Here is a 22,070-nt window from a genome sequence, read left to right on the forward strand (position 1 = left end):
AATTCCAGGTATGTTGGCTAAACTCCTCTTTTAGAATTGAACCCCACAATGGACTTCTATACCGAAACCCGATATCGAACTTATCTTCAAACTCTTCAGAACTGTTGTGTCTTAAGAGGGAAGCCAAATGAAGACCCAAACACACATCTAATGGACTTCCAGGAGATTATGGACACCTTTTAATACAATGGTGTGTCACAAGATGGGGTGTATATAAGGGCATTCCCCTTTTCTCTTAAAGATGATGCAAAACAGTGGCTTCGAAGCTTACCCACAGGTTCGATTAGAACATGGGAGGAGATGACCAGAAAATTCCTTGATAAATATTTCTCTGCAGCTAAGACGGGCAAGTTTAGAAGACAAATCCATAACTTCTGCCAGAAAGATACTGAAACTGTTTTTGAAGCATGGGAGAGGTTTAAGGAGATTGTTAGAAAGTGTCAATATAGCGGAATTGAACTTTGGATGCAACTCCAGGACTTTTGGGATGGATTGACACCAGCCTCACGTAGAACATTTAGCAATGCAGCTTGAGGCCCATTGATGAAGAAGACTCCAGAGGAGATAGTTACAATTCTTGATGAGTTATCTGAAGATGCTAATCAATGGCCCTCTGAGAGTGCAAAAAGTAGAAGATCAACCGGTGTTCACCAGGTTGATGCAAACACATCTGTGCAGGTACAGCTTGATACTATGGCCAAAAAGATAAGGAAGCTGACCTTAGCCTCGATACAAAGTTAGCCTCACACAACTTGTGATATATGTGAAAGAGGATACCCTACTCATGAGTGTCAAGCCTTAACTGAGGAAGTAAATGTTGTGGGAAACTACAATTTCAATGCAATGGGTCAGAGGCACCCCAGTTTTTTATGGAGTTCACCTGGAGGTACTGTGAATGCTTGGAATCAAAATAACTCTAGACCACAGGGACAAGGAGCTCCAGTATACCAAAATCAGCATATGCAGCAATTTCTGCCTCAACGGCCCATTCAGCCTGGTCTAGAGGATCTAATAAAGGCTTTCATTGTCAAGACAAATGAGAGGTTGGACGCTCATGGAGCATCTATCAAAGAATTTGGCACTGGTCTTCAAAACATGGAGATACAAGTGGGACAGATTGCAACAATATTATCTAAGAGGGTTCCAGGCACTCTCCCTGCTGACACTGAAAAGAATCCCAAAGAAACAGTGAATGATGTAACTCTGAGAAGTGGGCAAGTGTTGAAAGATCCCACCCCGATCCAAAAAGGGGTAATACTTGAAAAAAAACAAAAGTGCGAAGCAATTGAAAAATGATGTTGATAAAAAGAAGAAAGGCCCGATGAAAACTGAGAAGAAGAAGAAGAAGGAAGAAAAATCAAGAAGGGAGGAACCTGATGAGAGCGAGCGTATGCCTGCTCTACCTTTCCCTCAAAAGCTATGTAGAGAAATGATGGACAAGCAGTTTGAGAAATTTCTGGATGTGCTGAAATAGGTTTATGTGAACTTTCCATTCACAGAAGTGCTCTCACAAATGCCTACTTACGCCAAATTCTTGAAGGAGATCCTTAAAAAGAAAAGGAAAATCGAGGAGATCTCAGTGGTCAAGATCTCATAGCATTGCAGTGCGATATTGGAAAACAAACTCCCACAAAAGTGTTGAGATCCAGGGAGTTTTACTATACCTTACTCTTTAGGAACTATTCATTTTAATAAATCATTATGTGATTCTGGTGCCTCAATTAATTTAGTGCATCTATCTATTTACAGGAAACTGGAGATGGATATTGGAGAGATAAGGTCGGTGCCAATATCTTTGCAGCTAGCAGACCAAACGACTTTAAAACCCGAGGGAATAGTGAAAGATGTGTTAGTTCGGGTGGATAAGTTCGTATTTTCTTGTAGACTTTATAGTGGTGAATATGGAGGAGAAAAAGGAGATCCCCCTCATCCTAGGAAGACCATTCTTAGCAACGGGTAGAGCAATATTGGATATACACGAGAGGAAACCCATGCTTAGAGTGGGTGACGAGACGGTGAATTTTGATATGAATGTAGAAAAGGGAGCACAAAAAGAAAAACCAGTTGCGAGTGTTGAGTGGAAAGTGAAGGTCTTAAAAGAGAAGGTTGCACTGAGTCAGAAAGATAAGTGTGGGGTGTACCCCAAAAAGGCTGAGAAGAAGTTGTCGGCATGGTGCGCATTAGTCCGAAGGTGGGGAATGGAGCCTGACTTCGACTCAGACACTGACTAGATGTTCAGGGAAGTTTCATTTACCTTATGTTTTTTAATTGTGTGTCATGGGGACATGCCACAACTTAAAGTGTGGGGTGGGGGATAATTGTATGTTACATGTATATGTGTTAGTTTTGTTAGTTGTAGTAGTTGGAAAATTTAAAAAAACCATAAAAATTGAAAAAAACTCGATTTTTCCCGACGATGGATATCATTCGACGGGTTTCTTGAGGGAGTAAAGTCGAAGGAAAAAGACAAAAAGATTTTCTTTTGTAGGTAGTGTAATAAGTTCGCCTTGATTTTTCTTTGTGTCGCGGTTCTTTTCCAAGGATTTTGTTTGAAGTGGGTGTAGTTAGTTTTTATTTTTGTTAGGAGTAGGAAACCTTGTGCTATGGTTTAGATGGAAGGCAATATCTCTTGACTCAATTATACCTTGAAAATGGTGAGTAATTTAATTGTGACCTTTAGGCTCAGTTTTTGACTTTTGCATAAGTACTTTAGATTGTATGATCTTAACTTTGCTTAACTTCTTTGACTAGAGTGCCTTGATAATCCAATCTTGAGTGAGTTATGTGTCAGGTGTGTGTGGGGTTTTGTGTTATTCGGTTCATTACATTTGATATCTAGAATTTGCCATGTGTAGTTGCAAAGCGAAATAGAAGTTTTATTCAATCTTGGAAGTGATATAGGTATTTCTTTGTTGAGCGAGTTATATGCTTTTACCCACCTAATTGTTATGTATCGTAGTTAACCCATTTGAGCTTGTAATCTTGTTTCTTTGGCAACCATATTACAAGCCTTAACCATTTGTTCGAATTGACCATCTATTTGAACCTTGTACCTCTCATGAGCACTTGAATTTGGTATGAACTTTGTAAAAGTTGAAGTGTGGGGTGGTTGGATTGGCTTTTGAGTGGAACTATTGAAATAAGGAGAAAGGTACACTGTATTGAAAAAGTAAGAGCCACTTGAATTTAAAGAGAAAAGAAAAAATATTGTATTATTGTGTAAAATATTTTTTGATAGTGGTGACTCTTGATGTAATTGTGCATAAAGAAGTTGTCACGCCCCAAACCCGAGGAGCATGACCGGCGCTTAACCGAGTGAACCCGGCTGAGCAAGCTTATTAGATTTCCTTCTACCCAACTCATTCATGAATAAAGAGAATATAAGTTTTTATTAATTGCAAAATAAAGCGGTCATGCCTGAAATTACCAATTTCTTGCCATAAGGTTCATCATTTTTAAAGTCTCAAATGGATAAGTAATACAACCAAAATATAGCATAGTTTAACTTTTCCAGCACCAATACACAATCCACACTATGTCTACGGATATTATATGGATAAAGAAGAGTACAATGATACTGTCGGCAATAAGGCCCCGGCTATACCTCTAACGGGATACACAAAGTATAAAAGATACATGACCCCGGGATGAAATGAGGCTCACCGAGTCTGCTGAAAAGATGATGATGTACCACTAACTGCGATCAACACTGTCTGCTATGTAAGCACCTGCATCCATTTAAAGATGTAGCGCCCCGGCAAAAGGGACGTTAGTACCGTCGAATAGTACTAGTATGTAAAGCTAAAACACCATCTCAATAGAATGGACAATAATACAAGGGGGAAACAGTCATGAGTTCAATAAGATCTTCAAAACAATACTAAAACATCAAGTAAGGATCACATAAGTTCTCAAGTCAATTTCCATCTTATTAGGTTGGGTAATCTTTAGTGCCATATGCCACAATCCACAATACCACCGTGTTCTTACACAGAGTCCGATCTCGACCCGATCGGCTAGGTCGTCTCATTTGAGACATCAACCATATCCATAATTTCAATTATCATTTCCAGCACAGTGCCACAATCCACAATACCAACGTGTTCTTATACGGAGTCCGATCTCGACCCGATCGGCTGGGTCATCTCATTTGATACATCAACCATATACATAATTTCAATTATCATTTCCAGCACAGTGCCACAATCCACAATGCCACCGTGTTCTTACACGGAGTTCGATCTCGACCCGATCGGCTAGGTCATCTCATTTGAGACATCAACCATATCCACAATTTTAATTATCATTTCCAGCACAGTTACCACCATGTGTGTGGCATGGCGTCTGATCACGGCCCTAACGGCTAGGCCATCTCACTTGAGACATCAAACATAACCACAATTTCAATTATCTCACATCATAATTCTTTCATATTCTTTCGATTCATTGGCACTAGTAATCACGATTACAAAATCATTCTTGGCACTTGGCCGTATTTCATAATTCCAGTCCCCTTTTCCACATTCAAATATCATTATCATAATCATTATCAACAACAATAAGGCTTCCCGTTCAAGACATTAAATTCACATAACATAGCAATTTGGGAATCTTAGGCACATAGAAGCTTTTCATACAACTTGGCATAACAACTTTTATTTCGATCTTGACATGAAGTCTTAACGTTTCTAACACATATTTCACATTTTGAACATATCCTCAAATGGCAAGATGACATGATAAAACATTAAGAATAAATATTGAACATATATCCTTCGACACAACCACATTAGAAATAGCCAATTCAATAATGATCAAGGTTTTACTTCAATTACATGAACATCGTGGAATTCGATTCTAAGAAGAAGGGGGTTTAGCCATACATACTTCAATCGAGCTTCCTTAAACTCTAAAATATTCCTAAATTCTTAGCAACTTTAATCTATTATAGAAATATAACAAATTGAACCAAAATTAGGAAGATGCTCATGGTTCTAGCTCATTTGAGCATTTTATCAAACACTAGGTGTACATTAAGGTTTCAAGGTCCTTTTATGGAGGATTCCATCAACCCACAACCCAATCTTTACCATTTTTAGCTCAACAATCTTCCTACACCATTTGATAACACATGCATGTAAAATAAACAACTCTCATGCCCAAAATTTATCTTGTTAATTATCCATTTCTAGAAAAAATTTGAAATTGAGGGTTAGGGATATAGAACCTTACCTCTAGGATGAAGACCTAGTGAATTTCCCTTCTTAATCTTCCAAAACTTGAGCAAGAATTGAAGAACAATTATTGAAGAACACCTTCTCACTCTAGGACACTCTCTCTCACTCTAAAAGTATCAGATTTTTTGGCCAAAATGACTTAACCCCTCTCTATACCCGGCCTTGGGGTTATTTAATGAGTTCCTACGTGCGCGGCCGCGCACCTGAGGCAGAAACTCTCAAATATGCGCGGCCGCACATCTGGGCGCGCATATGACACATGTCCAGTAAAATGGTCATACCTTTCTGTATACATATCCAAATGACAAACGGTTTGATGAGTTGGAAACTAGATTCAAAGAGCTTTAATTTTATAGGTAGATCACTACCTAATTATTTAGGGAGTTATATTCATTTGAAGTTGGGTCTTGTGCCAATTGAAACTTCCTTTCCACTTAATGTGCCCAACTTGTTCCACACAAGTTCTTGCCATTCCCAAAATACCTTAATATGTTCCAACACACCCTAAACATACATTATCAATTCAACATGATGTGGATCTATCCCATAGGTCTCCTTTAATACTCAAATATGTTATTCTCAAATACCGTTGGCGCACTTTAAAATCTTAAATCATTAGAAAATATTTACGGGGCCTTACAGAAGTAGGGAGTTAATGTATATTGACGTGAATGTGGAGTACTGGTTTGACATAAGTGTGGGGTTTTGAACAATAAAATGTATGTATTAAAGTTGTTAGGGTGGTGTAGTCACTCTTTTATCCAAATATATCCTACCCGTCCCGCAGCCTACATTACAACCAAATAAAGTCCTACTTGATCCTTGACTGAATGAGCTCAATTAGTAGAGTAGTACACTACGGTCAAGCCTATGGTACATATTTTGTGGCATATGAATGTTGTTTCTGAGAGTGAGTGAATTCTTTCTAACATGAGTTCCTAATTGTTCTTAAATTTCATTGTGTGTTGAACTACTCTCTATTGTTGTGTGAGGGCACTTAATTCATGAAGGAAAGGTAATGCTTGACCTCTGTGTTAGAGTAAGTGAGCGGGTTATAAATAATGTGTGGTGCTTGTGAGTCAAATCTTGAGGCGATGATATTACAGTATTGTGCTTAATCTGTTTTAAATACTCTTGGTGTGATGAGTTATGAGAGTTGTTTAAAAAGGTCGTGTCTATGTGAAGTGTAGTTTGATTGCTCGAGGACGAGCAATGGTTTAAGTGTGGGGTGTTGATGGTAGGCTATAATCTCGTATTTTAGTCGCTTATTGCACTTTAATTCACTATACTTTACTTGTTTTGAGCTTTAATTGGTAGTGTTTTGTACTTATTGTGTGTTTTATGCCTTGTATGAGTGATTCCAAACTATGTAGATGTTATGGAATGAATTTGAGCAATTTGGAGCTTTGACATCTGAGTAAAGGCCCAAGGGATTAAACCAAGATCGTGTTCGGGGGTCAAGGACCAAGTCTGGACGTCAAAAATCGAAGTTTGATCTGTACTCTGAAAAAATTGCACTACCGCCCTGCGCCATGCGTAGCGGGGCGCGGGGCGCTAGTGCAAAATTCCTGCAAAGTGAAAAAATCAGCTCTTTGGATTTCCCCACTAATGCCCTGCATGGCGTGTCGCCCCATACGGCGCGCCTGTGTATTTTGTACGGAGTAAATATCCTATTTCGGCTAGGAAAAGGTGATTTCGTCTAGGCCTGTCACGACCCAAAATCCCGCCACAGGTGTCGTGATGGTACCTAGTCTCTAAGATTAGGTAAGCCGATTTCAATTATATTTTGAAGCTATTGTTTTTGAATTAAATTGGTAATCAAAACTGACAACGGAAACAAGTATGAATACAACTACCACCCAAGACTGGTAGTACTGAGTCACGAACTCTAACTGAATACATGGAATGATCACGAGGATCGAATATACAATATTGTTTGATTACAAATTAACAGTACAATGAAATAAAAAGACTCCAAGCGACTGCGACGACTAAGCAGCTCTATCTTGAATCCTTACGATCCCGCTTTAACTCTGCTCAAGTCCAATATCTCCAATACCTGGCTCTGCACAAAAATGTGTAGAAGTGTAGTATGAGTACACCACGGTCGGTATCCAGTAAGTATCAAGACTAACCTCAATGGAGTAGAGACGAGGTACAGTCAAGACACTCACTAGTCTAATAACCTGTGCAATATAATATACAAAATAATAGGAAACAAATAACATCAAGGCAACATCAAACAACCAATGATATGCACACTAAGATAATAAAATCACCATTTAATATTGCTCAACAATTAATAAATACAATTACACCCAGTTAAATCAAGTTTTTCAATTAAATATCTTTCACATATAATTCTTACGAATAAAACTCTTTTTCAAATATAATTTCGTCGAATAAATAACTTTCAATACAATTCTTTTTGAATAAAAATCCTTCCAAATAAATATTTTGAATATAATTCTTTCAATTAAAGAGTCATCATGTGACACCTTATTTCAAAATCATAAAAATACGGGTCTCAGTCCATTTTCATATTTTTTGTAAATACGGGTCTCAGTCCATTTTTCATGTTTCCACGGCACCTCGTGCCCATAATTAAATCATCATATTTCCCCGGCACCTTATGCGCTCATTTCATATCATAACTGCACGGACAACTCACGTGCCAAATATCATTATCATTTCATCACAGCACCTCGTGCCCACATTTCATATCTCAACTGCACGAACAATTCACGTGCCAAATATCCTCATTATTTACTCACGGCACCTCGTGCACACATTTCAATTTATAATTCGCCTGGCAATAGCCACCGACTCTCAATTTCAACATATATCAGATTGTTATCAATTTACCAATAACAAGACAAATTGCACAAGGTATAAAAATAAACACAAGAAAATCACAACATCACATAAAAATCATCAACACCACAACCCCACATCATCACATGTCGTCCCTGACAATAGTCACCCTTATCGCTCCTATTGCCACCCTTATCACTCCTATAGCCACCCTTATCGCTCCGCCCAGATAATATCAATAGCCACCCTTATCGCTCCTATTGTCACCCTTATCGCTCCTATAGCCACCCTTATCGCTCCGCCCAAACAATATTCCAACAAACACAACAACAATGAAATGACCCTTATACCCACATAATATCAACGGTGAAATGCTACTCTTATCTTCCCAAAATAATAACTCACACAACACAATAATTTACACGGGAAATTAATACGGCAACATAATAAAATCAATTCATATCACAATTTGCCCAATGGCCACAACCAAATTCCAAAGATATAACAAAATCAATAAATTTCACAACCAATAGACCAAAAGCTCCACGCAATGTGTACAATACCCAAAAACAATCAATAGAGATCGAAATTACTCAACATGAAGTAAAGTCTTCATTAAATTCAAATTTCCAATAATATAGAAACTATATGAAATGCTTCAAAACCAGATGCCTAACAATCAGAGAAAGATGGACAAAATACAACTTGAATAGACAGGGGAACATTGATATATATCTTGGTGCCAAAAATAATGAGAAAAACTATAGTGGATTGTATCTCATATAGAAAATAACACCTCAAAAAAGATTGCATGTCGTAAAATATGCTAAAAGAAGACTATATCTCTGTGAAAATTATATTGCGAACCATTCGGATCAGACATGTTCTTCTGTGACCACCTCAAATGCTCGGAGAAAGTAATGAGAGTGTCTACCATAAAGTTAAAGAAAATTCTAATACAAATAGACAAACCAATTTAGGTAAGTCATCAGCAATATATTGAGGACAAGTGAAACTGCTCTAGCTTTTGCTTTTCTAAACATATTGGTTGAGGTACTGACAAGTATTATCTGCACTAAAATGGCAAAAGCCGGACTTTATATGTGCCATTTAGGATTTTGGATATTACTCACTTTTGGACTTGAATCTCCTTATTTTTCTGTTGTTTGTTTTGTTGAAGGTTGCAGTCCTGTGTTTTGTGCTTGATGTGCTGTCAAGAAACACGAGTTATGCTCTGCAAACAATCAAGAAATATTTTTATCACCCAGATATCTTGTGTCATTCTTCCGCAAAGGCTGCTCTAAGGTGACCATTATTCTCCTTCATATTAACTGACCTATTCTTACAAACAATTGAATCTGGTGTATTCATTATCTCATGCTAAAGTAGTCCTTTCTTTCAACCAGTTTTACAATCTCATATAGAGTTGTGACATAATGACTAACTTAATATATTTTCTTTTTCCAGAATGAGTCCCTGCAAATGCAAGATGTGCAAAGCAGACTTAGTCAGAAACTGTTCAAAATTCAAGTGAAAAAAGCATTCACTCGCAATTCAGGAGCAACATCTGGAAAATTATATATTGTGTCATGCGTTGTAAAAGAAAATATTATTCATTCTCTCCCTGCACCAACCACAACGGATATAAGTGAAGGCAGCAAGAGAAAGAAAGAAGATTTGTCTTCCTCTGATGGAGAAATAGAACTAACAACTGAACGAGGTGAATTGTTCAAGCTAAAACAAAAACTGGAGCCAACAACTCCAGTGAAAATGAAATGAAGGTCACTCAAAAATTTCTCTTTCTCATTCGTTGTTTGAATTATATACTATACCTATCGTTTATTAACTATTATTCCAACATATGTTTCTCTTATTCTTTGTTTCTTTTTTCCCAAAATATTTGCACGTTAATCAGCTCCTTTTTGCGATCAGTTTTGGCTTTCATGGAACAAAGGTAACTAAATAGAAAACCCACTTCTTTTTCACTGCTTTTTATTTCCTTATGGCTATTCTTTTAGTGATGTTTATTCCTGGTTATTAGAGTTTTGCGTAGCCTGATTCTACTTACTAAATTCGAACGCCTCTGTCATTGTGAACTGTACTGTATGGCGCTCTTTCAGGAATCCACAATATCTTTTGACCACTTTGTGAAATATACCTTCTTGAACTGTTGTATCAACTCAGCTTACAGGCGAAAAAATAAAAGTGTAGGTTCAGTAGCGTAGGTTTCCAGTCATACGGCTATAAATATTTATAATAACCAATAAAGAAAACAATCAGGGGAAACTTTTGCTAATGTATCAATCGTCTAAATTTATCTATTCGTTATGATTGAATGTTGTTACCTAATTAGGATTTGACTGTGTACTAATCCATTTTGGCTTACTTCATGGCATTTCTTCTTATCATTTGAAAATATTAATAAAAGCAGGAATAGATCTATCAATTATTATCACCAACTAATTAATTACTTAAAATGAAAAAAACATAGTGACAATGGGATATTGTATGGAAAAAACTTCAGTGATATACTTAATCGATGGACATTGTCTTCTTAAGTTGAAAAGGGAAGATATTTGGAGCGAAATAACAGTAGGTAATATTTATTTGATGCACATGAAATAGTAGAAGAAATCACAAGTTTTAGTTTCTTCATTACTTTCTTTCACTGCAGATTCACATATTTGGTATCTGGTAATAGAGCTAACAACACTTATCTTCTTTCTTATCTATACCATTAATTTTGAGACTGTGACATTACACTTTCTGTAGAGAATAATTTTATGAGTATTTCCAATGCACAATGTGTTGTACTTGTCTACTTGATGTTGACTATGACTGCAACTTATTTTTGCTTTGTAGAACTACTGACGCTTCTGTTACATTCGGTGCCACCAACAGACTTGCACAATAGTCAGCGTACTTACAAGTAACCAACTATCTTATCTTTATATATTTGTAAACGCAGGCTCCTATTAACACTTCTATGTTCCTCCTCTCCTTTGTACTGCTAATGGTTAATGTTGTGCACCTTTTTAGCTTAAGCATTTTTGTTAGATTCATTCCTGTTGTCTTTCTAACTTTCTGTGATTGAAAAGCTTGGCACCAGCTGAAATATTTCAGTTTTTTGTCAAGGTGATTCTTGCCTAAAAGTCCAGCATGTCTAAGGTATTAAATAGGTACTAAGCATGCCATAACTAAGGTCTAAGTTTTAACAGATTCTTCCGAGTTCAACTTAAATTTACTGGGTTCGCTTCTCTTAGGATTTCTTAAATGATGATAGTACGCCTTCTTTAACTTTGTTCTGCTCTTTGGAAGAAACTTAAAAGTCTTCCAAAATTTATCAATTTGTTGCGAGTAATTGAAATTTAGTGTAGTAGTAGTACTCAATTTAGTAGCTGTCTTTAGAGTTCAATGTATTCGTAATATGTCCAGCTATATTTTGCTTAGCTACTTGCTTGATTAGTGGAGAAGAAACTTCATTCTCTTTGGGGGTAAAGTTGATGTTTTTTGAGAATCTATATTATCTCTACTAATGCGATACATTTTACTTCTCCTATTTGAGCAGCTATTATCTCTGCTAATGTGGTACAGTTTGCTTCTTATTTTTGTTTAGCTACTTGCTTGATTAACAGAGAAAAAACTTTATTCTTTGAAGGATAAAATTGATGTTTGAGCAGCTATCATCCCTGCTAATGTTATTTTTCGCTTCTCCTTTTTTGTTGTGTGAATCAGTTTGAGAAATTTCAACGGGAAAAAGCTTGGCTGCAGCTACCTATGAGTTTGCAACATGTACAACATCTTTTGAAGAATATATATGACTGTGGACTCAACGTTCTATTTTGCTCATTTATATATTTTGATTGCGAACACACCATATGTAAGAGCCTTGTATTGATGGATTGGTGGCTGAAGCAGTGCGATAATGAGTTGAACCTTTTTGGCTTGACTATATGTGGTTGTCTTTGATAATTAACTTTAAGTGTGGTTGTAAGTATTTGCATGTCATGTCGGGCATATGCCCGTGCATACACATCATCTAGTATAATAATAAGTAAAACTCCCCTTGGCCGACGAAGGGCATTCCAGTAAATATATACTGCTTTATGAGTAAATCAGTAATTTACTCATTAAGGACACATGTATACTGTAAAGCCTTTTCTTCTTCCTTGCTATTGGTAAATTCCACCCAGTTCCAAATGATTTTTTTCTCCCACTCCTCTCTCCTGTATTTCTCCGTTGCTTTTAACTTTTGGGTATCATCTCCTGTATATTCCAGCCCATGTATGGTTTATAAATTTCATTTTTAGTTCTAGTAAGTTTTTCCCTTTTCTTCGTTTCTTGCACTGACTTTTACTCATCCCTTTTGGATTCCTTTAAAAGTTTGTGCATTATTACTTCAATTTTAATTTCCTACTCTTCCTCATAATTTCTTGCTAGATATTTTAGATGCATGACAATAATTTTGTCTGATCTGCACATGCATCTTTGAAATTAGATAGCTGGTGTTTTGGATTGCGCGTTGATGTTTTTTTGACTTTTGGAACTAATTAATTACTTAAAATTAAAACTTCTGTGAAAAAAATTGTAGTGTTAAGCTTGTTGTTGGAAGATTGGGTCTTGCTACTTATAAATTCTTTTAGTTATTGACAGTTTCTACAAGGGGGTTGAAAATGCAAGAGAGTTGTAAAAAGGACTTAGAGGAGCCAACAATTGCAGCAGAGGAGTAGCAAACTCAGAAATGACGGGGTAAAATGGCTAACCTGAAAAAGCTTTTTATCACAGAATGAATATGGATTATCGGCGGCAAGTATGTGAACGCAGGTTCTGTGAGGGAAGTAACAACAATACTCTAATAATATTAGAGAGAAATTCACTTTTAGCCTATCGGTGAAAACAAATAGCATCCAGTAGCCATAAATATTAGTGAGACAACCAAACTTACCGCAGACTATTTTTACTTCTTTTTTTTTTACGGTTCAAATTTTCCGTAAGTACACGTTTTGTTCGGCTTAGAAGAATTGGATGAGCAAATTAAAGAGCTGTAGTTGTTGGACAAAAGATGATGCGAGCATGATGTCATGTGGCAGAGTGAATACTAACACCTCATAATTGCCACGTATCAATTTGGACAACAAATGTATACAGTACAATGTGCCAACTGTAATGTCTCAAAACAAGTACCTATCAAACTAATAGGGTTACCTGCTACAGAAACTGCAATATTGTGGTATCATGTATGACTTCTTCTACTCGGCACATGTAAGCTCAATTTTCTTTATTCTTTTTTTTTCCCAGTTTCGGAGCTTGAAAGAGAAAAGAAGATCTTGAAATTAGTGGTCATGAATAAGTCATAAATTTTTTTGTGATTATAAATTATCTCGTCGAGAGTGAAATAAAAAATTTAGTATAATACACATACACACACACACTTTTTATACATTATAAAATTTTATATATATATATATATATATATATATATATATATATATATATATATCCCTAATGTATCATTAATATTTATTTTTTTCTTTTATACATCATAGAACAGTCTATACACTTTGGATATACAAAAATGCTCGGGGATACATTAATGATACATTAGGGATACACTGAAAAATACACGATACACTTTATATACAAAATTTATACAATGTATAATAATATATACACTTTTATACATCGATACAACAAACTATACACGTTAGATAGATAAAAGTGTTCGGGATACATTAAAGATACATTAGGGATACACTGCAAAAATACACAATACACTTTATATACAATAAACTGTCACTATACAATTTATAACCAATAGACTGTCACTATACAAAATAGATTGTCACTATACAAAAAATATATTAAATAGATTGTCACTATACAAAATATATACAAAATAGACTGTCACTATACAAGAAATATACTAAATAGACTGTCACTATACAAGAAATATACAAAATAGACTATCACTATACAAAAAATATACAAAATAGACATTTCGGACTATTAAATATAATATGTTTGGACCGGAGGGACATTTCGAGTCAATGGGAAAAATAATGGACTATTAAAATTTTGAGGGGTTATAGAGGGTCATTTTCTCATAATATTATTTGTGAGCAGATACACGAATTGACTTGAGTCGTGCTGGGCACTATCCTAAGAAATTATTTCATCAATATGAAATTTTTTCCAAGATTAAACAAGCCTACCTCTATTTATTTATAGGATACAGGAATCAGCAAAATTGAATAATACCAGCAAGTTTTGGAATAAAACGGAGGGAAGAAATAATAACAAGCGATAATGATTTGGTCAATAATGAGAATAATAATTGTAGTAATGATTAGCTAAAGAAGAAAACAATAATTAGCTAAGGAAAGAGTAAAAGACTAATTTTGTTGATGTCCCTTACAGATGATCAAGAAGACTATTTATAGAGATGCTAGGAGTTTCTTAAATTGCCAAGTGTTTAATTGCATGAAAGATGATTGTCACTTGTTTATGGCTTAGCTATTTGGCCACATATCTTCATGCAAAAGGCCACATGATAGATATTCATAGCCACTTGAAAATAAGTAGGACACTTATAAAATAAAAAGACACTTGGCTATTTAAAATTTTGAAAGTACTCCCACAGGTTCACCACTAGACTGTTCTGAAAATTTGTAAGCAACATATGATTTTAGCCACTTAAGGTATCATAGGTGTTATAATTTTGGACGTTGGTTATTTAAGATATTTGTTTAGAATTGTTTTCTTATTTTTTTCTTTGTATGCCATAGATATCTGTTTATAACCATTTTAATCTTAGCGACTATGGCTTCTTCATTAGCAACTTTCAGGGAATTTTATTTTTCATCTAGAGGTACCGGCCATTACTACTGGAACAAAGTACTTTACAGAGCCAGCTAAAGAGGAACAGCTCAATACTTTCTTTTGAAACAGTTCATATGTTACGAACATTCAAGCACTTGGCAAAATTGCCCTCAACAGTTCATTGCAAGTTTGCTGTCTAATTCATCGTGCAATGATTTCAGGAATAACATTGAACAGAGGGAGGCACTTGAGAACTTAGATCTCATTCTTTTATGCCTTGACGAGATTGTGGATGGAGGGTAAGTCATTGACTCTCTATTAGTTGTATTCTAGCATGTTGCTGTCTTTGGCTTTCACTTTCCATTTTTTATTTTGTCGTCCTTCCTTCGCCTTCTTTGTTTAATGTTCTGTTGCTACTAAGGAAATTTTCATGCTATTCTTTCCAAGATTAAACAATACTTACTAGAACTTGTGGCATATTAGACGCATGTGTATATTTTTTAATTGAACTAATTTTTCAATTCAAATATGCTCTAATTCAAAGTGGAATATTAAATTAATTACTTGTTCAAGCCAAAAGAATATAAAAACAAGAGATAATTGGCGCAATGATTTGGGAGGTGAGTGTAGTGAAAAATTAAATGCAAATAAGAATTTAGCCTTGGGCTTTTTTCAAGTTAGAATAGAAGCCTACGTGCAGATATATATATATATATATATATATATATAGACTTTTTACTGGAGGGTAAGGGAATTGTTGGTGTTGCAACTTATCTGATGCAAAATTGTAATTGTTAAATATTTCTTCTGCGGCTTCCAACATGCGTTCTTTGAGTATATTCTGGTCTTGATGTTTCCTTGTTTCTTCTTCCAGCTGTAAATTCTCTATATCAAAACTGTTTCCTCTAATCACTATTACTGTTGCATCAATGGCTCTTCTATCCCATTCCTTGTGAGGTAGGTAGTTGTGTGCTCTCCAGTTGTAACGACCCGATCGATCATTTTGTGTAATTGCGTCTTGTTACCCCTTTTATTGCTTCACACTTGTGTGTTTATGTCACGACCCAATTTCTCCCTCCGTGAACCGCCGTGACGGCACCTAGTCTCTACGACTAGGTAAGCCTAACACTTCTGTGAAAGTGAAACTAAAGCATGAACTTAACTACTAACAGTAACAAATATCTAATAAGCAACTGAATGCCACTCAACATATACAATTAACACCTCTAAAATGTACAAAACAATTTTTCAAAACCCGGAATACCGTAAGTCACATTCTACTAAGAAGTCTTAACCGTTCTATACATCATTTCTACAGAAAGAAGGAAAAATGAACATATGGGTTAGAGGGGGACTCCGAGGATCTGCGGGCACGAGCAGATGTATCTTGAAGTCTCCAATAAGCAGCAGCGACTGCAACTAGTGATGAGGCTGGTAAGATGAACCTGAATCTGCACACGAAAAACATATGCAGGAAAGGGCGTGAGTACACCACAACGGTACCCAGTAAATATCAAGCCTAACCTCGGTCGAGTAGTGACGAGATCAGATCAGGGCCCTACTGGTATAAATAAAATGAAATAAGACAGAATGAAATATCACAGTAAAATAAATACGAAAATCTAACAGGAATAGAATCAATGAAAGACAACAGCTCAGAACACAGTGATAACAACAGGGGATCTCCCGAGATACCGTCTCGTAGTCCCAAACGTAAATGTACAGGGGGATCTCCCGGAATATCGTTTCGTAGTCCCAAAATAAATATGCAAAATATGGGGATCTCCCGGAATACCGTTCCGCAGTCCCAAAGTAAGTATGCAGCACATGGGGATCTCCCGGAATACCGTTCCGTAGTCCCAAAGTAAATATGCAGTGCAACCAACCGAAATAACAATTACAGCAAGAAATCCTACAGTTTAGACTAAGTTCAAGTTAAGGAAAGCAGAAAATTTCACTAAACATGCTGCACAGAGTTCAAATAGGCAGTTAAACAAGTAGGCATGCTATTCTAGCCTAAGCAGGATAGTTACATATGCTAGTGTGTTTCAAATAAGGAGAAAACACGTTATGACTTAGTGAAAAACGGAGTTTTACAACAAATAGCCCGTGTACGTACTCGTTACCTCACGTACACGGCGCTCGCATATCAAACAGTACCAAATCCTAAGGGGAGTTCCCCCACACAAGGTTAGGCAAACCACTTACCTCGAACCAAGCTCAATCAATCAGTCACAATGCCTTTCCCATGAATATCCGGCTCCGAGTGGCCAAATCTAGCCAAAATCAATTACATAGCATAAATATAACTACAAAAAACTAATCTAGATAGTGAAATCAAAGCTAACGCAAGAAATTGAAAAAATCGCTCAAAATGCCTCCCCGGGCCCACGTCTCGGAATCAGGTAAAAGTTACCAATTAAGATCACACATTCGCTCACGAGATCACTCGTACCAAAATTATCCAAATTCGATGTCTAAATCCCACTCAACACTCAGAAATTCGGTTGGGGAATTTTTCCCCCATTCTCCCAACTTTCTCACACAAATTCCTTAATTAAATGGAGAAAACGACCATAGATTAATGAAATACAACAAAAAATAAGTTAGGAATCGTTACCTCAAAGTTTTCTCTGAAAATCCATCAAGAAATCGCCTTCTCCCGAGTTCAAAAATCAAATTTGTGAATATGAACCTCAACCCTCGATTTTGCCCCTTTTCTGCCTAGCGATCTTCGCACTTGCGGGCCATGGGTCGCACCTGCGACGCTGTATCTGCGAAAATTCCTTCGCAGGTGCAGAAATCACTTAAAATGGTTGGGTCCACATCTGCGGCAGTGGGGGGCGCACCTGCGCGTGCGCGCCTGCGGAGCACTGTCCACTTTTGCGGTCTTCCTCCGCGCCTGCGAATCCTTGGGCGCATCTGGGGGCATCACAGATGCGGAAATTCCTCACACCTGCGTCCCCTGGTCAAGCCTCTGAATTCTGCATCTGCGCCTGTTCCTCCGCACGTGTGATCCCACACCTGCGGTCTCCCCTCAGCAGGTGCGAAACACCAGAACCAGCAAAAACTCAGCAACTTCCCTAAGTCCAAAATTCATCCGTTAAGCATCCGAAATACACCCGAGACCCCCGTGACCTTAACCAAACATACCAACCAATCCTAAAACACCATACGAACTTAGTCGAGCCCTCAAATCACATCAAACAATGCTAAAATCACAAATCACCCTCCAATTCAAACTTAAAGAACTTCAAACTTCCAAATTCGACAACCGATGCCGAAACCAACCAAATCACGTCTGATTGACCTCAAATTTTGCACACAAGTCATATTCAATACTACGGACCTACTCCAACTTCCGAAATCAGAATCCGACCCCGATATCAAAATTCCACTACCGGCCCAAAACTCCAAAAATTCGATTTTCGCCATTTCAAGCCTAAATGAGCTACGAACCTCCAAAACACAATCCGGACACGCCCCTAAGCCCAAAATCACACAACGAAGCTAACGGAATTGACGGATTTCCATTTCGGAGTCGTCTTCACACAGTTCCGACTACGATGCCAATCCTAAGGCTTAAACCTCCATTTAGGGACTAAGTGTCCCAAAACATTCCAAAAACCCAAAACGAAACCTCCGGCAAGTCACAATAGTAGAAATAGATATGGGAGAAGCAGTTAATAGGGGATCAGGACTATAACTCTCAAGACGACCGGCATCCTCCCCCTCTTAAAATAATCATTCGTCCCCGAACGAGTATAGAGACATACCTGAAATGGTGAAAAGATGAGGATAACGACTGCACATATTCCTCTCGGTCTCTCAAGTCACCTCCTCGACCAACTGGCCCCGCCACTGAACCTTTACTGATGCAATGTTCTTTGACCTCACCTTCCGAACCTTCCTGTCCAAAATAGCCATTGGCTCTTCAACGTAGGATAGATCCTTGTCCAACTGGACTGAGCTAAAATCCAACACATGAGACGGATCGTCGTGATACCTCCGGAGCATCGAAACATGAAATACTGAATGAACTCCTGCTAGGCTGGGAGGTAAGTCAAGCTCATAAGAAACTTCCCCAACTCGCCGCAACACCTCAAAGGGGCCAATAAACCTTGGGCTCAGCTTGCCCCTCTTTCCGAACCTCATAACGCCCTTCATAGGCGAAACCCAAAGCAGGACCCGCTCTCCAATCATGAATGCAACATCGCTAACCTTCCGGTACGCATAGCTCTTCTGTCTGGACTGGGCTGTGTGAAGTCTGTCCGGAATCACCTTCACCTTCTCCAAGGCATCCTGAACCAAGTCCGTACCCAATAATCTGGCCTCGCCCGGCTCGAACCAACCCACTGGGGACCGACACCGCCTACCATACAGAGCCTCATACGGTGCCATCTAAATGTTGGACTGATAACTGTTATTGTAGGCAAACTCCGCAAGTGGCAAGAATTGATCCCAAGAACCTCCAAACTCCATCACACACGCACGGAGCATATCCTCAAGAATCTGAATAGTGCGCTCAGACTGCCCGTCCGTCTAAGGGTGAAACGTTATGCTCAACTCCACCCGAGTACCCAACTCCTGCTGTACGGCTCTTTAGAACCGCGATGTAAACTGCGTGCCCCGGTCAGAGATGATAGATATCGGCACGCCATGCAATCTGCCAATATCTCAGATATAGACTCGAGCCAGCTGCTCGGAAGAATAGGTAGTCATCACAGGAATGAAATGAGCTGACTTGGTCAGCCTGTCCACAATCACCCAAACTGCATCAAACTTCCGCTGAGTCCGTGGGAGTCCAACAACGAAGTCCATAGTGATCCGCTCCCATTTTCACTCTATAATCTCTATCTTCTGAAGCAACCCACCCGGTCGCTGATGCTCATACTTCACCTGCTGGCAATTTAGACATCTAGCCACATGCTCTACTATGTCCTTCTTCATCCTCCTCCACCAATAATGCTGCCTCAGGTCCTGATACATCTTTGCGACACCCGGATGAATGGAGTACCGCGAGCTGTGAGCCTCCTGGAGAATAAACTCACGCAAACCGTCCACATTGGGCATACATAACCTGTCCTGCATCCTCAATGCACCATCCTCCCCAATAGTGACCTCCTTAGCATCACCGTGCTTGACCGTGTCCTTAAGGACAAACATATGAGGGTCATCATACTGACGCTCCCTGATACGATCATAAAGGGACGATCGAGAGACCACACAAGACAAAACTCGACTTGGCTCAGAAATATCCAATCTCACAAACTGGCTGGCTAAGGCCTGAACATCCAACGCCATGGGCCTCTCTGTTGCTGGTAGATAAGCTAAACTCCCCAAACTCTCTGCCCGATGACTCAAAGCATCGGCCACCATATTGGCCTTCCCCGGGTGGTACAAAATGGTGATGTCATAATCCTTAAACATCTATAACCACCTCCTCTGACGCAAATTAAGATCTTTCTTCTTGAACAGATGCTACAAACTCCGGTGATTAGTGCAAATCTCACAAGGAACGCCGTACAAATAGTGCCTCCAAATCTTCAAGGCATGAACAATAGCTGCTAGCTCAAGGTCATGGACATGATAGTTCTTTTCATGCACCTTCAACTGTCTAGACGCGTAGGCAATCACCCTACGGGCCTGCATCAACACCGCGCCGAGGCCAACTCGTGACGCATCACAATAAACTGTATAAGACCCCGAACCTGAAGGCAATACCAATATTGGGGCTGTGGTCAAAGCTGTCTTGAGCTTCTGAAAGCTCTCCTCACACTCCTCTGTCCCCCTGAACGGAGCACCCTTTTGGGTCAGCCTGGTCATAGGTGCTGCAATAGAAAAAAATCCCTCAACAAATCGACGGTGATACCCCGCCAACCCAAGAAAACTCTGGATCTCTATAGCTGAGGACAGTCTGGGCCAACTCTGCACTGCTTCCACCTTCTTTGGATCCACCTTGATCCCCTCACTCGACACAATATGACCTAAAAATGCCACGGAGTCTAACAAGAACTCATATTTTGAGAACTTTGCATACAACTTCTTTTCTCTCTAAGTCTGAAGCACTGTCCTCAGGTGCTGCTCATGATCCTCCCGAGTCCGGGAATACACTAGAATGTCATCAATGATTACGATGACGAAAGAATCAATATAGGGCCGGAACACACTATGCATCAAGTGCATAAAAGTTGTTGGGGCATTGGTCAGCCCAAAAGATATAACAAGAAACTCATAGTGACCATATCTGCTCCTGAAAGTAGTATTCAGGATATCTAGCTCCTGAATCTTCAACTGATGATAGCCTGAACGCAAGTCAATCTTGGAAAACACTTTGGCACCCTATAACTGATCAAATAGGTCATCAATTCGAGGCAAAGGATACATGTTCTTCACTGTGACTTTGTTCAACTGGCGATAATCAATACACATACGCATAAAACCATTCTTTTTCTTCACAAACAAGACAGGAGCACCCCAAGGTGACACACTAGGCCGAATGAAGCCCTTATCAAGCAACTCCTGCAACTGCTCCTTCAACTCGTTCAACTCAGGAGGAGCCATACGGTATAGAGGAATAGAGATGGGCTGAGTGCCCAGCCACAAATCAATGCCGAAATCAATATCTCTATCATGCGGCATGCTTGGAAGATCAGTTGGGAACACATCTAGATAGTCCCTCACTACCGGAACTGACTCAACTGTAGGGGTATCAATACTGACATCTCTCACATTAGCTAGATACGCGTCACACCCCTTCTCAACCATTCATTGAGCTTTAAGAAATGAAATAACTCGGCTGGGAGTATACTCTAAGATACCTCTCCACTCTAATCGCGGTAAGTCTGGCATAGCCAGCGTCACGGTCTTAGCGTGACAATCAAGAATAGCATAATGGGGGGACAACCAGTCCATGCCCAAGATAACATGAAAATCTATCATGCTGAGTAATAATAATTCGGCTCTGGTCTCAAAACCACTAAGAACAATCAAACACGATCGATACACGCGGTCCACAACAAGAGAATCTCCCACAGGAGTAGACACATAAACAGGGGAACTCAAAGAATCCCGAGATATGCCCAAATGTGGGGCAAAATAAGAGGACACATATGAATACGTAGAGCCTGGGTCAAATAATACCGACGCATCTCTATGACAGACTGGAACAATACTTGTAATGATAAAGTCAGAAGCAAC

At 38.6% G+C, this 22,070-nt stretch overlaps 1 non-coding gene across 1 annotated transcript; it reads right to left on the bottom strand.

Moving 5' to 3' along the window:
• Positions 1-348: 348 nt before the first annotated feature.
• On the bottom strand, positions 349-455 carry LOC142180439 (small nucleolar RNA R71). Its single transcript, XR_012709064.1, has one exon. It is a non-coding gene; the product is annotated as a small nucleolar RNA R71 (small nucleolar RNA).
• Between the last annotated feature and the right edge of the window lie 21,615 nt (positions 456-22,070).

This window comes from Nicotiana tabacum, chromosome 4, assembly GCF_000715075.1.
Source record: "Nicotiana tabacum cultivar K326 chromosome 4, ASM71507v2, whole genome shotgun sequence".
Classification (NCBI taxonomy): Eukaryota; Viridiplantae; Streptophyta; class Magnoliopsida; order Solanales; family Solanaceae; genus Nicotiana; species Nicotiana tabacum.